Source organism: Pseudochaenichthys georgianus, chromosome 4 (genome assembly GCF_902827115.2).
Source record: "Pseudochaenichthys georgianus chromosome 4, fPseGeo1.2, whole genome shotgun sequence".
NCBI lineage: Eukaryota > Metazoa > Chordata > Actinopteri > Perciformes > Channichthyidae > Pseudochaenichthys > Pseudochaenichthys georgianus.
This window is the reverse complement of record NC_047506.1, coordinates 32,316,478-32,331,979: the sequence shown is the minus strand read 5'-3', so window position 1 is coordinate 32,331,979 and position 15,502 is coordinate 32,316,478. Positions and strand designations below refer to the sequence as shown.

The window sequence follows — 15,502 nt, the reverse complement described above, 5'->3', positions numbered from 1 at the left end:
TTATCCCAAAAAACGAAAACAACTTTAACAACATGGGCTTCTAGACTCTACCACACTTTACTTTTAGTTTCAGTTTTATTCAGAATTGAGATTTTGTTGTTTTGATACTCAATGCTGTGAGCTATAATGTTAACTTTATGCTGACTAATACTTATTTAATATAGGTCAGTAAATAAATGTGTTTCCGTTAAAGGGGACCTATCATGCAAAATGCACTTTTTCATTTTTCATGTCTTTTATGTGTCCCCTCTGTGTAAAGAGATTCTGAAAGTTTCAGGAAAAAAAGATTTGTTCTCTTTTTGTCCTGATCCATTTATATAAAAATCTGTCTGAAAATGAGCTGATCAGATTTTAGCCACTTTATGATGTCATAACGATTTTTTGGCTTGTGTAACCATTAGCCAATCACCAACCAAGGTAACCCCCCCAGCCACCTTAACACATGAATCTCCTCCTAGACCACCATTGTGTTCTTTTTAACCAAATATCTCTCAGAGGGGCGTGGGGAGGGGCTTCTTATTTTCATCTAAAGTAACAGACAGAGAATCAGCACTTTTGAAACAGAGGGGATTATGGGATGCTACAATGATCCGTTTGGTGTTTCCAGCCAAACACTTCAGAGACATGTTTTGTATATATCTGAGACCTATAATATACTGATGAAAAACAGTATAATAGGGGACCGTTAAGTTATTTTTGAACGATTGGGCAGAGACCATTTACATTAAAAAATACAAAAAAATCAAAATATTCATTGGTGTTCTGGCATTATTTAGCAGTTTTACTTTGAATTGTATTATTAGAAGAAGAAGCATGCAACATAGAATGATCACATTAATACTGTCAAATGTTTTTGCCATCCAAGTTTATGGATTAAATAAAAAGACAGAAAATGGTAATGGAAATGGTAGTTAGTTTGATAGGATAAGTAGACACCTGGTTATGCATAAATGTGACAAATAAATGGACTTTCTCTATACGTAATTTGCTTCGATTACATGTTTTTAAAACCCTTTTACAGAACTGTGTTTCTTGTTTACATGACGCTGACTACTTCAATGCTATTACAACCACAATACAATCCTTAATCATCTCTTTAAACAATGACTCTGCAAGACAGACGAGGAGGTATTTATAACTGAACAGCACCCTGTAACTGCCTGATCATAACCTTGATCCTGCTCCTTTTCCTTTCACGCGCACACACGCGCGTGCACTAGGGATGGGAATTTGAAAGCAAATGTCTATTCGAATATTCGACCCCACAAAAAACGGTTAACCGGTTAACCGAAATGTACACATCCTATAAAAAAAAAAATTAATTTTATTATTATTTTATTTTTACTTTTTTTTTTTTACCCAATTTTTTTTCAATAATTTTTTAGAAATACATACATGTTCAAATAAGTGTAGAAACCAAGTCGAATTTGTCAAATGTATTAAACTGGTGATCACAGTTTGACAGCTATAAACCTACAGCTTTCATGTGCATAGGCGATTCACAATCAGGCCAGCTGTAGAGAAAACCCTCTCAGCTGGAACGTAGGTTGCATGTATATATAAGTTTAATTTGGCATAGTTTGACCTCTACACCGCACTCACTAACCTGGTCGAAATATTTCCACACATTACTCCTTTTTGACGCCATGTCTGTGTAGGACTCTTCTTAGAGTGTAAATAATTACCGGTCCTGTCAAAATGTCCATGTACTTTGCCGCCACACACGGTTGCCAAGCAGCGCTTATTGTTGTTTAGGCTGGCCACTCATGTGTCGTGAGTGTTGTTGACAGGGGGCGGGGAGCACGCTCATGAACTGTTAGCGCCGGAACGTCGCAACGGCTGCGGAGCTCATTTGCGCCACATTTGGGCCTATAATGAGGTTTGAGTCTGCGTGATCTGCGTGTAGGGAGGGGCAGCAGCCATATCATTGGCTAGAACTAGATCTGATGGATTTGGACATAAACGCGAGTGAAGTATAACCGGACGCGAGAGAGAGAGATTAGCACCTGCAGCTCTGCCCGCTGTGAGGGACCGGTGAGCAGAGCAAAACACACTTTTAGACGTCACCTAACACATTTAGCTATGGCACTGTCGTATACATTGAATTATTCAATTTGATAATATGTAATCAACTTAGGCATCACTCCCAAAAAAAAAAAAAATTAATAATAAAAAAAAATGTATACAAATATTCATAACTCATATTCGAATACATGAATAATTATTCGAATACCTGAATCATTTCGAATATTCGATTAATCGTTCCCATCCCTAGCGTGCACACACACGCGTGCACACACACAGCTGTTCTTGTCCAGGGGGTCCTGGGTGGACCGGGATAGACTGGCTGGGGTTTGAGGTTGGAGGTGGGGCACTATTGTGGAGAGAGAGGGGAGTTTGTAAATCAGGCATAATGTTGGATCATAATCTGGGCACCGTTTCGGTCCCATGGCTCTGTGACAGCTACCAGAGCAGGCAGAGTGTGTGTTAGTATGCGTTATTGTGGCGGACCGTGGTCAGTGTGTGTATTTATGGGATTGTGTCCGTGTGGTGGTGTATGCATATGACTCCATTTGTAAGTGTGTGTGTGTTTGTGTAACCAAGAGAGCTAGCACCTGCAGGGGCGGTGGTCCCTAAACTTCACTTCTATTTAGGGATAATGTTTGTGTGTGTGTGCATGCATTCGTGTGTGTGTGTGTGTGTGTGTGTGTGTGTGTTGATGGCTTGATTTGCTCACAAGGACATCATTCATCAAGTGAGTGGTGCAGGGTTGGGGTGGTGGGGAATTAAGTGGGGTCTGTGGGAGCGTGAGCGGGGAAAGGGAAGATTGAGAGGGATGGGAAAAGAAGGGGAATGGGTGTAGAAGAATGTGCCAATTTGTCAAGTCTTACCTCCCCCAACCCCCGCCTCCTCTAATCAGAGAGGATGCTGGGTGCTGATTACAGCCAAATGGAGCAGGGGGCAGCAGCTGGAGTCGGGGGTAAGGTGAGCGAGGAAAGATGGGGAGGGGGGCGGAGGCGTCAAGGGGATCATTTTGGTCCTGGCAGGGAGTCTCTGATGTGGGAGGTCCATCCTCACCTCTCCTCTGAGCTCTCACTTTGAAGTCATCTGGTCCTGGTCAGCTGATCCAAAGTGTGAGGAACAGAGATAGAGAGGTTCAGTTGTCTTCCTGTGTGTTGTAAAAAAAGGTTTACCTTATTCATTCCTTAAACAAAGTCTGTCAACATTCACAAATACTACTGGAATTGTGATTTTATTTATTTTCAATACCAGAGTTTTAGCAGTCCATACAAATACCAGTTAAGTTAATCAATTCTGGGAAATGCAAATCAATACCATGTTAAAGACAAAACGGTCCCATGTACTTCAAAATACACAATTGCATATATTAAAAAAATGTTGTTTTGAGCACATCATCAAACTATAGTAATTTTTTGATTCACAATCAAGCATTTTTAGAGAAAAATCGTTTGTCCAAAACTGATTTTCTGTTAGTCTTAAACCCTGTTTCCCTACATTACTAACGTTATGAGTACGATGGTACCTGCAGTAGAAAATGTTGACACTGACTATTTTATATTAAGACATCCATACTACAACATTGACACAAATTCCCTTTCTGGTTTTATCGTGAACATGACCTTCCAACCCCAGTATTGACATGTGAAATCCTGTCAAGAGTATGTCACGGATGACATAGATTGCTCCGTGCAGCCCCAGAGGCATGGACACAGCCTGCTGCAGTTAGACCTGTTGCCATATTTACAAGCGTGTTCCTATTTTCTAGCTTGGAGTGATTGATTGGTGGTAAATGTCTGCAGGGTAGATCACGCGATGGGAAAGAAGGGGTTCTTCTTTTCTTGATTGACATTCCAGGGAGTTCCCCTTCCAAGGAGCTCTTATCCAACGCTGAAGGAATGGGGTGTACCACTGCACCTCTGCTCTCCTATGAACTGGTTTTAGACTCATTACTGATCAGATTTAAATATCGGAGCATATTTTAGAGATGATATATTTGATAATTTAGATTCACTGCAAACCCCTTCATATTGTCACAATGTTTTTACATTATTATCTGATGCATTGCATTGAATATCTTTGATTTTTTGAACTAAAACTTTCAAATTTAAAGATGTATACCTGTGTTCGTAAAAAGAAAGATGAACCGTGGTAGCAGCCCTAGTTATTTTTCTTATACTAATAACAGTGTTATTAGTATTATTATCAATTTTTTGAAAAGATTTGACAAATAAGTGGTATAATACTATACACATATTATGTTCTGCATCTTTTAGCCAACAACCAGGTTTCTGTTGACCTGTTCTTGGGGTTTTTTTCTGCCTGGAGAACTTTTCATTTCTGAACATTTTTGGTATTTTCTTTAATAAAGTTGTGTTACTTACATTGCAGCTCATTGTAACATGATTCATTTCTATGGATGTCTGATTGGCAATGGTCCTGGAAAAACTGTCAAAATTAAATGATGGAGTCTTGGAGCACAAACTGATTGCATTGGCTCATGGCTCAGGCACCCCTTCACATTTATTTTATTTCGTTACCCTGAGAGATGGAGTAGGGCAGCAGAGGTGGGGAGACTGGCCACCACCTGTTCACATGAATGCCATCAAGAAAAAAACGACGCAGCAAAAGAGTGAAGGAGTGAAAGAGGTAGAGTGGAGTGCCTGGAGGCAGACAGGGACTTTCCAGACTCGACTGCATAAATCCTTTTTGACAGCCAATCTGCAACTCTCAGTCTACCTGCCCTGACATTCACTGCCGCAGCACGTACTTCTCCGCGCGTACACATCTCGCGTCTCAATCTGTCTCTCCGATCCACCTGGTCTGTTTGATTTGTATTTGTTCATTGCCATAGCTGCAGCAGCCTCCACACTCACCGAGCATTAAGAGGCCTTTAATTAGTCACAACAAACGTAAAGATCGAGATGAGATCGCAACGATGAGTGAACATCAGTGAGGGGGATTTGTGGGTAGATGCATTCCATGGACAGATAAGTTAAATACAAAATAATGTTAAGCTTGAATTGGCCTTTAAGTTGAAGTTACCGAAGTTTATATTTGTAATCCTGCAAGCCGATGAACTTTTCAGTACTTAGCCATTCATTCTGTAGTTGAATAAATTATTGTGCCATTTGCTGGTGCATTTCATTCTCAACATGAAAGGTGCCAAGGAACACATCCTCAGTGATCATTTGTATCCCTGAGTGAAATTAAGCTTTTAATGTGTCCAAACACATTGTCTAACAGGATGAAGATAAGTGCATGTTGTCACCTACAACTATTATTTATCACCCGAGGATGTTTATTCAACATAAACAATAGAACAGTGATTGTACGTTTTGTCATGAACAAGTTTATTGGGCAAATAATTTGGCTTGTTTCCACTAAAAGTACCTTAATGTTGCTTTAACCAAGATCCAAATGTAATCCATCCCTTTTCTCAAAGAACAAGTTCCTGCAAGTATCTCATGGCCTAAGAACTGTCACTACTGCAGTGCTGAATGGCGTTCACTTATAAAACAGACACCTTGCTTCGACAACTTGCATAGCACATATCTAACTTACACAGCAAACAAGCCCTGGGTGTCACTAGTCAATATGAACTAATACAAGGACAGGGTGTAGACAATGCTTGTATTGTGAATTGATGTAAGACACAACATTATATTGACAATGCTTGCTGAAGATCTTTGTTTATTTAAACATTTGTAATATTAAAATATCTGCAAGCTTTTAATACAATGTGCAGATCTTTTTTTCTGATTCTTGCCTTGGGAAGTAAGTTGAATTTTCATCATGGATATATACCAAAATCAGAAATGAAATGGCAGATAGTCTCCTTTATCACCTACGTGGGCCTCCTTTGCATTGTTTCAAAGATGTAGGTCCTTTTTTTTACAAATAAATCCATTATAAGTGAACTTTTTCACAACTTCATAGTGGCACCAAAACAAGGTTCCTGTCAGAGATTCTGTTTCTGCTAAGGTGCTGTTCTACCAGCCTTGAACATTGGACGATAGAACTCGCGTTTAACAACCAATGCCATTGTTGGACGTGGCCAGTATTTTGTGACGCATAAAGTAAGGGTGGGGATTTTGAGGTGGTGGAATTCCAAACAAGACTGTGGACGTGCATTTTGGACTTCACGGAAGTTTGAAAACATTAAAAGAAGATGCAGGTCCTCATGGCTCAGTTGATGCGGAAAATATAATAGATGCTTTTGTGTTGATAAATATTTGTCGGGAAACCAAGTCACGACATTCATCTGCAACGGGAAAGATTAAAGTCTTTTAGGCCTTTGTTTTCAAAGACATGCATCTTTTATTGTTATACCTGATTCCTGTACACTTATATCCTTCATTAACCCATCGATAAAGCAACTCATGTAAACCATGACAGCCATGTAGGCCTTTTGTGCTTCTCTAAAGACTGTTGTTAAACAGACGTTCTATTAATAACCCCACTGTTTGAGATTCCTTAAGGTGCTTCCTGTAATTAATGCTCTTTAAAGGGTTGGATTGTTTCCGTTTGTAAATGTCTATATATAATCTTCAGACCCATGTCACTTGTTAAACACAAAGGACTTTGGTTACAGGGGAATGCTTGGCAAGACGAGGGTGTGTGTGTGTGTGATGTTCGTCATTGCAATGTTAAGAATAGGTTGATGCTATGTGAGATACCTGTAGTCTTAGCTGGTGTCTACGTAACTTGGTGAGTGATATTGTTATTGAGATCCTGTGAAGCTGACAATTGAGCAGCCCGACCAAGCAAGGAGGCAGAGAGTTCAGATATAACCCGGTGTGGGCATTTATTCCTCATGGGCACATGATTCACAGCCTCAATATGACTGTCCTCCCTGAACACAATCAGCAGCCACAAGGATCTCACACACACTAACTGGAAAAACAGAGCCTAAATACACACAGACTAATCAAGCCAACAAGACACAGGTGAGGGGGGAGACAACACAGGGCACCAGGTGACCACAATCACCAGTAACAGACAAGACGGGAAGGGGAACACTTTTCAAAATAAAACCAGGGAACAAATCCACATACTTTGCCAATAAGGACGCTACACAATCCGTAACGGAGGCCGAGATCTATGGCCCCAAAGATCACCTCTGTTACAGATCTATTTAAGAACACTTGGTTCCCAGAGTGAAAACACTCAGAGAGCCAACACGCGTTCCTGCGGGATGATGCAATGTCATCCACGCCTCTGTCTTGCACTCCCTGTCACTCAATGCTCAATGCTCACTGCCTACACCTCCTTTGAACTGTATTGTGTCTGCGTCTCAGAGAAAGGCAGATTGGCACACTGCAAGGAAAAAATAGCACTTTGTTGTTCTAACAGGTTTTTGTGCATACAGGCTTAAGTCACACAATTACAACAAGACAGAACTGAAGGCGGAGAGATTCCCCCTCAAGTTTCATCACAACACTTGGTGATGGAAACACAGCTCTGTTTGGTGAGTGCGCTGTTAGCGTGGGCCTGCATACAGCAACAGTAGCTTAGGCTACAGCAGGTTGCTGGTGGAAACATAGGCTTGTGTAGTAACTCAAAATCCTGTTGCTCTGCATCCATACAGTTCTCACTGACCTCTGAATTACTAATGAAAGAGTAACCTTATAGTTCCTGTTAATTTTGTTTGGGCGAGGCGCTGACAAACCTGTTACAGTTTTTCCCCTCCAAAAAATTGCCAGAAAGAAATAATGTCTTATCTACATGCTGCCGTGACAAATACATTTCCCAACTTGGGATCAACACAATCTAATCAATTCCCTTTCCTACACCCATTGATAGGAAGACATGACAGTTTAAAACCTCAACTTGGGCTCTCAGATAAAGGTATTGAAAGTGACTGCAGGATTCCCTTAAATAAATAGACACAATAACATCTAATGGGCAATCCCAAATCAAGATTGTTGACAGGCGTTTTATACGGATTTGATTGGCTTCAATGTGCAAACACAGGCAGTTTAATTCCTTGTGCAGTGTGGTGCAGATATTCAACACAAGGAGAACATTATTAGTTAAGACTTCGATCTGTTAACCCATAGTCTGTTGATGAAAATGTACATGAGCCAGGTCTTAATAGTTACAAGAGTTACCTATTCAGAAAAGGTTGTCTTGATTTGAAAGTGTTGACCTAAAGCAAAATCATCAAGTCATTGCTCTGTCATTCCGGTTTGCGTCATGTCTTCTAGCATTTACATTTTTCCTGACAATCGCAACTTGCCGTCATGTCGGTAATCATTTTCTGGGACATGAATTTGGTTTGGGTGGTTTCACTGTGCAAAGCATGTGTGTTTGAATGTTAGATCACAGTTTGCGTTCTGTTTCCTACAAGCTGTTTTTTCTAACCATGAAGATTGATTCTTGATCCCTAACAAAGAAGTTGCCTTTATTTAAACATCCTCAGTTACCAGTAAAAAGGTGTCTGCTAACCAGCATCAATGAACCTTCTGGGTTTGTAGTATACCAACTAACTAAGGCAACAAGCTGGGACCATCTAAAACACAGCATGTTTGTAAATTGTAAATTTACTTTTTTTTTAAAGTGCTTTACAACTACATCTGCCTGGGGAAACTAATATTAACTGTCGGCCGCGCTACCTTGCGGCAACAGTGGCCCTTTTTACGTAGATATTAAGCAGTTATTAAAATCATATATAGTTAAGACTGTAATGCACTGTCTGAGAATGAATTACCAATGCTTCTACTTATTTAGCCATTGTAGTAGTTGTTTTTCTTTGTTATTGCTGTGAATTAGAGTTAAAGGATAATTGCACAAACCTATCCATTAATCCCACCTTCGGATTACTAAGAAATGTTCTTAACACTGAGTGGAGCAACGATTGACTTAAGTTTGGGGTCTATATCTTGACTTTATGATACAGATGACTGAAACCATAGTTAAGTCGATGAAAGCGTAGTCATTGATCTGTCTGTCAGTTTGTGAGTTGCCAGATCGGGTCTAAACCTCTCTTCTGGAGGGATTGCAGCCCGTTTGTTTTTGCCCTGTTAACACACGACTGCTTTTTACTCATCACTTTACAGGCTAATTTCAGTTGGCCTGTAAAGTGATGAGTAAAGGAGTATTGATTGTGGTTTTTCCCATCTTACCCCCACCCACGCTCATACAAACACTCACCCACACACACTTTCTCTCTCTGCCGTATGTCTATTTTTCTTCTCTTTCATACCTGCTCCCTTTTTCCCTCTCCCAGTGGTCTCCACCTCCGGGGTGAATAATTGATTTGGGTGTTCGCGGTCGGCAGGAATGTGCGTGTGAGTTTCAGGGTTTGACAACGTAATCCACAATAACGAGAAAGTGCTGCTCACAGTGGGGCAGTCTTTCTCCTGTAATTTCTCTGGAATCTGAGGTGTGATGATGGTTGTGCACAGAGGTCATTCATCTGCTGCTTCAGCGTTTTAATGACAGCAATGGACAAGGGAACAAGGTTGTGTAGGGCTGATTTTGTTGGGTTATTATAGGATTTCTCTGTTTATTTTGAGCATTAGAAAAAAGTATACTATAGTAAATCGAGCAATGCATTACATATTTTTACTTAAAATGACAATGACAAGGACTTGGCTTCAATCATTTGCGCCACAATCTTCATCCCATTTTACAATATAAAAAAGGACTTAAATACATGATTTACTATGTGGTGAATCTAAGATGTTTTAGTTAATTATTCATTTTTTTCAGTGCATAAATAATACAAATTAAGGATAGAACATTGTATGATTTTTTTTTTTTTTATTTATTTTGTATTGTCAAATTTAAGATGAAAACATTTTTCTAAACCAATACATATAGTTTCATTTCATCCAGAACAATTTCACATTTTGTACAATCTAAAAATAGATATAAATGAAGAATAAAAAAATAACTGACCGAAAGAAATAATTGAAATGTTCTCATGAACCTAATACTTCAAAAAGCTAATGCCTCCTAGATATACTGCATTCGTAATTAGGATTCTAACCAATGTTATCCCTGATATAATTTATCAGTGGATCTCAAATTGGACAATACACATTGTGAAACACAAATGGTATATTGATTCTAATAAAGTCCCTCACTAGAAAATGTTTATTACTCAATACATCATATTGGTCAAATAGTTTTGGGGTTGAACAATCTTCGATTCAAATAATTTTGGAAAATGTGGTTCTGCTGCTCTGTACTGTAAAGTGAAGTGTTATTTTTTTCCAATGCACAATAGAACCTACGTTGTTAACCCCTGTGTATATAGTTTAATGCCTTCAGATAAACCTTTATGGAAGGTCACGCAGGTATGCAGAGAGGCCATGCCTGAATAATTGTAGCCCATATTTATACATCTGTCAAGACATGCGCGCTCACAAAGATTCACATTCCCCAGTTTCAAGCATGCATTTCAACAGGCCTTGGGTGCGCAGGAAATAAATGAAACCACTAAATGCAGCACGTATAGCCTGTACATTTAGAACCTTTTAAACGGATCTCTTTTTTCCCGGGTCGGCAGCAGACCCCCAATGCTGACAGAGCCTGGCTGACTTCCCAGAATAGAACAATATCTGCCAGGTAGGGCGAGGGGCCCAGCAGTCCACACACATACATTTACACACAGTGGTGTACAAAAACGTCTGGCCTTTAAACCGTCAGCGCTCAGGCCCTGCCTTACATAATGACAGAGAATGGAGGCATTAAGGCAATTTGTTTGATTTAAGTTGTCAAGGCATCCTGGACCCTGCCCCTCTCAGCTGGTTTTGATACGCAGAGTGTGTGTGTGTTGCAGAGTGTGTGTGTGTGTGTGTGTGTGTGTGTGTGTGTGTGTGTGTGTGTGTGTGTGTGTGTGTGTGGTGTTGGAAAAACAGGAGGAATGCAGGGATTTGCACACAGACAGCAGGATAGAGCGGGGGTGTCGGTGAGGAAGGTGCTGTAGTAGTAAAAAATGAACTTTATGAGGTCCAGGGAGAGTGAGCATTGACAAAGTAGGAGGAGAAATGTGTAAGGAAGGAAGAGGAGGGGAGGAGGAAGAGCTGAAGGTAGACTAACTTAGAGAGCTGGAGTTACATTATGTCTGTCATATGTGTGAGGGTCCTTTCTCTTCCACTGAACATGAAAGCAGGTACTTTCTGTTTCAGGTTTAGGGGCCAATTTGCACCGGGAGCACCAGTCTTGGGGCCTCATTTATAAAGGGATATACGCTCAAAAGATGGCGTACGCCAGTCTCAACGCAATGTTTGCGATTTATAAAATACTAACTTGACGGGAAAATGTGCGGTCCTCCACGCAAACTCTAACCCATGCGTACGCACTAAGCACAAAAACGGGAGAGACGAGAAACTGCGACACCGTTGGCAGAAACGGTATGTGGAAATAATACCATAAATACAATTTTACCTCTCATTTATCATATATGGGTTTGAGACGCACAGGCTGCAGTGGAGACGCTGCGCACAGCTGATCAACAGCTGGAACACAAACCACCAAATACAAAAACATAATTCAGATCCAGTCGTCATGACTCCACACCGGGGGGATTCCCCATTCACTTCTTACAGTTTCTCATCAAGGGGGTGTCTCCTGTCCCCGGTACAAACACACTGCCTGAGGAAGGCTATGTGTATTGTTTTTGTCATTAACCTTTTTCAGGCTATTTATTTTGGTGACGATCCAACCTCCATGCTGCTACTCTGTTCAAACTGCATCCACCAAACAATATGATTTATCTCGACCTCCCCAAAATAACCAAAATCTGACACGGTGTGAGATGTCTTTTTTAGTTGTTCTGTCGTCATTTCCTGCGATCTTCTTCATAAAGTCAGTCAAAATGAATGAATGAATGGGCGTTTCTTTCACTATTTATAGGCAAATATGGTCGTTACGTGAAGCCCGCAAAAGCTGCACCGCAGTTCGAGTCGGTTGTGATTTATAAAGGGAAACCGGCGTAGGAAGTGCTGTACGCACTTTCCTCGCAATGTTTGGTGAATCGGAAAATGTCCGAACATGTCTGTACCTATTTTTTGGATTTCTACTACGTAAGCAACCTTCCCAGGTCAATCCTACGCACGGCGTTATAAATGAGGCCCCTGAACTCCCTAGCACATTTAGATTTTATTTAAAACTTCTAATCCACATTTAGAAAAAACAAACAAAGTGACAGAAACATTCATGTCACAAAAGCAAGTCCCAACATCTTCAGAATTTCAAGCATACACAAAAAAAAACACCCCAATTGCTGGAGAAGTTTAATGTAAACTTCATGTCAAGGCCTGCAATACACCGCAATTATAAATCCTGGTATCAGGCATCAGATCTGGATGGATTCATTTATATAACAAATATTAATGCAACATTTTTAATCACATTTTCTTCACTGTTTGACATTTTCCCGCCATAAAATAAAAAATTAAATAATCTTCAGTTTTATACCGATGTTTGTGTAAATGATCTTTAATTATCATCAGTATGATCAGTTGAATTTCCACAGATAAATAAAGTGAGATAGCTGACAAATAATTGGGAAGGAATTTTGAGGACATATTCGAACTTCCCTGTGAAACAACGTTCATCGTACAAGATATCTTAAAGGGGACCTTTCATGCAAAATGCACTTTGTGATGTCTTTTATACATAAATATGTGTCCCCGGTGCGTCGGGGAACTCACGCAGCGTCAGAAAATAAAACCCTCTCTCTTTTCCTCCGTACCCAAATCATTTAAAAACGGGTGTACAACGAGCGGATACAGATTTCCATCCGCTATTATAGCGGCGGCGGACCCACAGAAAGTTGCAATCAGAAACAATGCCTGACGTGTTTTGGACGTCTTTGTTTACATTAGCAAGCCTCGCTAACACTCAGAGCTAACCTGTACTGTGTAGAGCACATGTGTTTTAAAAAGCAGGAAATAAAAAAAAGAACTCGCCTTGTGATAAACCCAAGCCCCCAGGAAGTGCGCCGGAGTCTGATGAGAATATTCGTACTGGTCAAACGGCGGTACTACACTTCCTTTATAGCCCTTATTAAAAACATTCGTTCCTCAAGTTGTAAAAATGTGCTAATAACGTTATTCTGAGAGTTATTTCCCTCGGCATTATGAACGAGCATCCAACCCACGGGACCGCGCTGCCCGGCACGTTCATGTTACGTGTTCAGTACTACATGAGTTTCTCTTTACCCATGGATGCACAATAACAACGGACCATATCGCCTTACTGCCAGCCCACGGAGCTGTAATAATGGATATATTGCATATGTTTGCTGTAATTCATCATTTGCAAAATATTATACTACATGGGCTGTATGATGTAAATCTTGTACCGTAAATGTTGTATTAAATAAAGTTAATATTACTGACGTAGATTAACGTTCCTGTAGCTTCTTATTGCACTTGCAATTGTTTTAGGTACTTGTGGGCTACTTAACATGAATAATCAGTTACTATCCTTTTACTCCATCACATTTCAAAAAGAAATAGGCTATTGTTATTTTAATTCCACCACAGTAATCCATCATCAGCTTTACTTTTTAGATAAAGTTTTAACTCACAATTGATCACAACAGGCTTCAACATATACATTTTTATATATTACCAAGTGGTTTCATGTACAACTCACACAAGTATCATGCTAAATGAAGCTCTGTTGCTTGGATATCACTAGATCCTGATGTCAGCGTAATATAAAAGTACATAACGATTGATGTGTAATTTAGCATAATTACTAGCTAGATGCTAGCTGCTAACTGCCGCCTCGTTAATATAAATCCAGTACCATGCTGTCATGAACGCGCGGTGCTGTTACGTTTACGCAAATTCACGTGCTTAATGTGAACGAGCCTTTTGGGCGGCGTGGTTACAGTTGCGCATGCTCTATGAGTGCACATACGGGCACTTCTCAGGCATGCCCGTAATCTGTGACGTTTCGCTCTCTCAAAAGTTGGGCCATTTTGTCATCATGCGCTAATGAGCAACTCTCATAGGAATGAATGAGGCCCCGCCTGCCACGCTGTATCCAGTTCTTATTATACATCCATGGATAAACCCACAAGAGAAAAAGCATTTGAGCTCCATACTGTTTCAGGAATAATCCTTGACGTGGTTTAAACAGGATGGCGTTTTTTTTCCCCTAACAGGGCTGCAAATTAGGGGTTTGAGCAGTATGAGGCATGGCTACAATGGGTGATCTGTTTGGTATTTTGAAAAAATAACTTCACAGACATGTTTGATATAGGTATGGCCCTACAATATGTTTTTCAAATATAGCATGATAGGTCCAGTAAATAATAATCATCCATTTAGTTATTTTCTGTAAGTTTTTTGGGTTCAGTGTACTGTGATTGTAGATGGTATTGCCATTTCAGTGTGCACCTCGTGTGTTTGCTGTAGAAAATTGCATAACGTAACACACAGTGTATGCTGGTGTGTAAAGCGACCCCTCACTTGCCCTTGTAAATGATGGAAATGTAAATGAAAATGCCAGAATGCAAAGTAAAAGCGTGAGTGGAGCGTCACAGGTAATTACGCCGAGCTGTGGAGTGTAATTGAGCCTGATCCAACCTGCTCACTGTGTGTGTCGCTGCATGTGTGTGTATGGACTTTGAGTGGAATAGAGGCCCAGTGTTCTTGGGCCCCAGCTTTAAATAAGGGGTCTTTATCTGGCCGTGTGTAGAGCGCTGGTGTAGAAGCACTAAAGGGCCGAAGCGTTTCCTCCGTACAGACGAGGCTCATGCCGCTCGCTCCAGGTGTGGTGACCACTAACCAGCACGGCTTTTAACCGTCACACCTGATTTGGAGCCCGAGGCCAAGCTGGCACTCAGACAAGCGCACACAGTTCAAGTGCACGGCGTCACACAGTCGTGCACACGTACAGACATTTCTAATTTAAACTTAATTCCCCCCCAAGTGTTTGTTAAGTTCCCCCTCCTCTTGGCCTTCAGCAGTGGATACAGGCATTCTGGGAGTTGGAGTATTTGGTTTGAGGTATGAGCTTTCTGATCAGCTCTGATGGACTCCAGAATCAACACATTCTCCAATTACGTTCTGCATTTTTGTCACCCCCCCCTGCCTTATTTTATGGTAGTATTGGTGACATTGTGCCAACTGTGTGGCCTTGTAACATTTGTGGAATTTACTTTGCATTGCTTTGTTTTTTTGGGGCGTACTTTAGCAACTCCCTTCATTATTTACAAGTTGATCATATTGCTATGGCCCTATTATGCCGTTAGGGTTTTTTTCCTTCCCTGTATTGTGTTATATAGGTTTTGTGCATGTCAATGGTCAGCAAAGGCTAAAATCCCCCAAATCCCTCCATAGGGAGTTTCTCTCCCGCACATTCCCCCCGTCACAGACAGCCCTTAGAGAACTGACTAGTCTTTTTTCACAGTTTGTTGATCCAGAAACAAAAATGTAATTCCAGACAACTTCAAAACCAACTTGTTAAATATATATATGTATATAAGTCTCAAGTCAATAGTAAAATACAC

The 15,502-nt window shown here is 40.5% G+C and overlaps 1 protein-coding gene across 1 annotated transcript in view; it reads left to right on the top strand.

Moving 5' to 3' along the window:
* gmds (GDP-mannose 4,6-dehydratase) overlaps positions 1-15,502 on the top strand; it is a 222,721-nt gene that overhangs the window by 68,809 nt on the left and 138,410 nt on the right. The gene's annotated exons all lie outside the window — the stretch shown is intronic.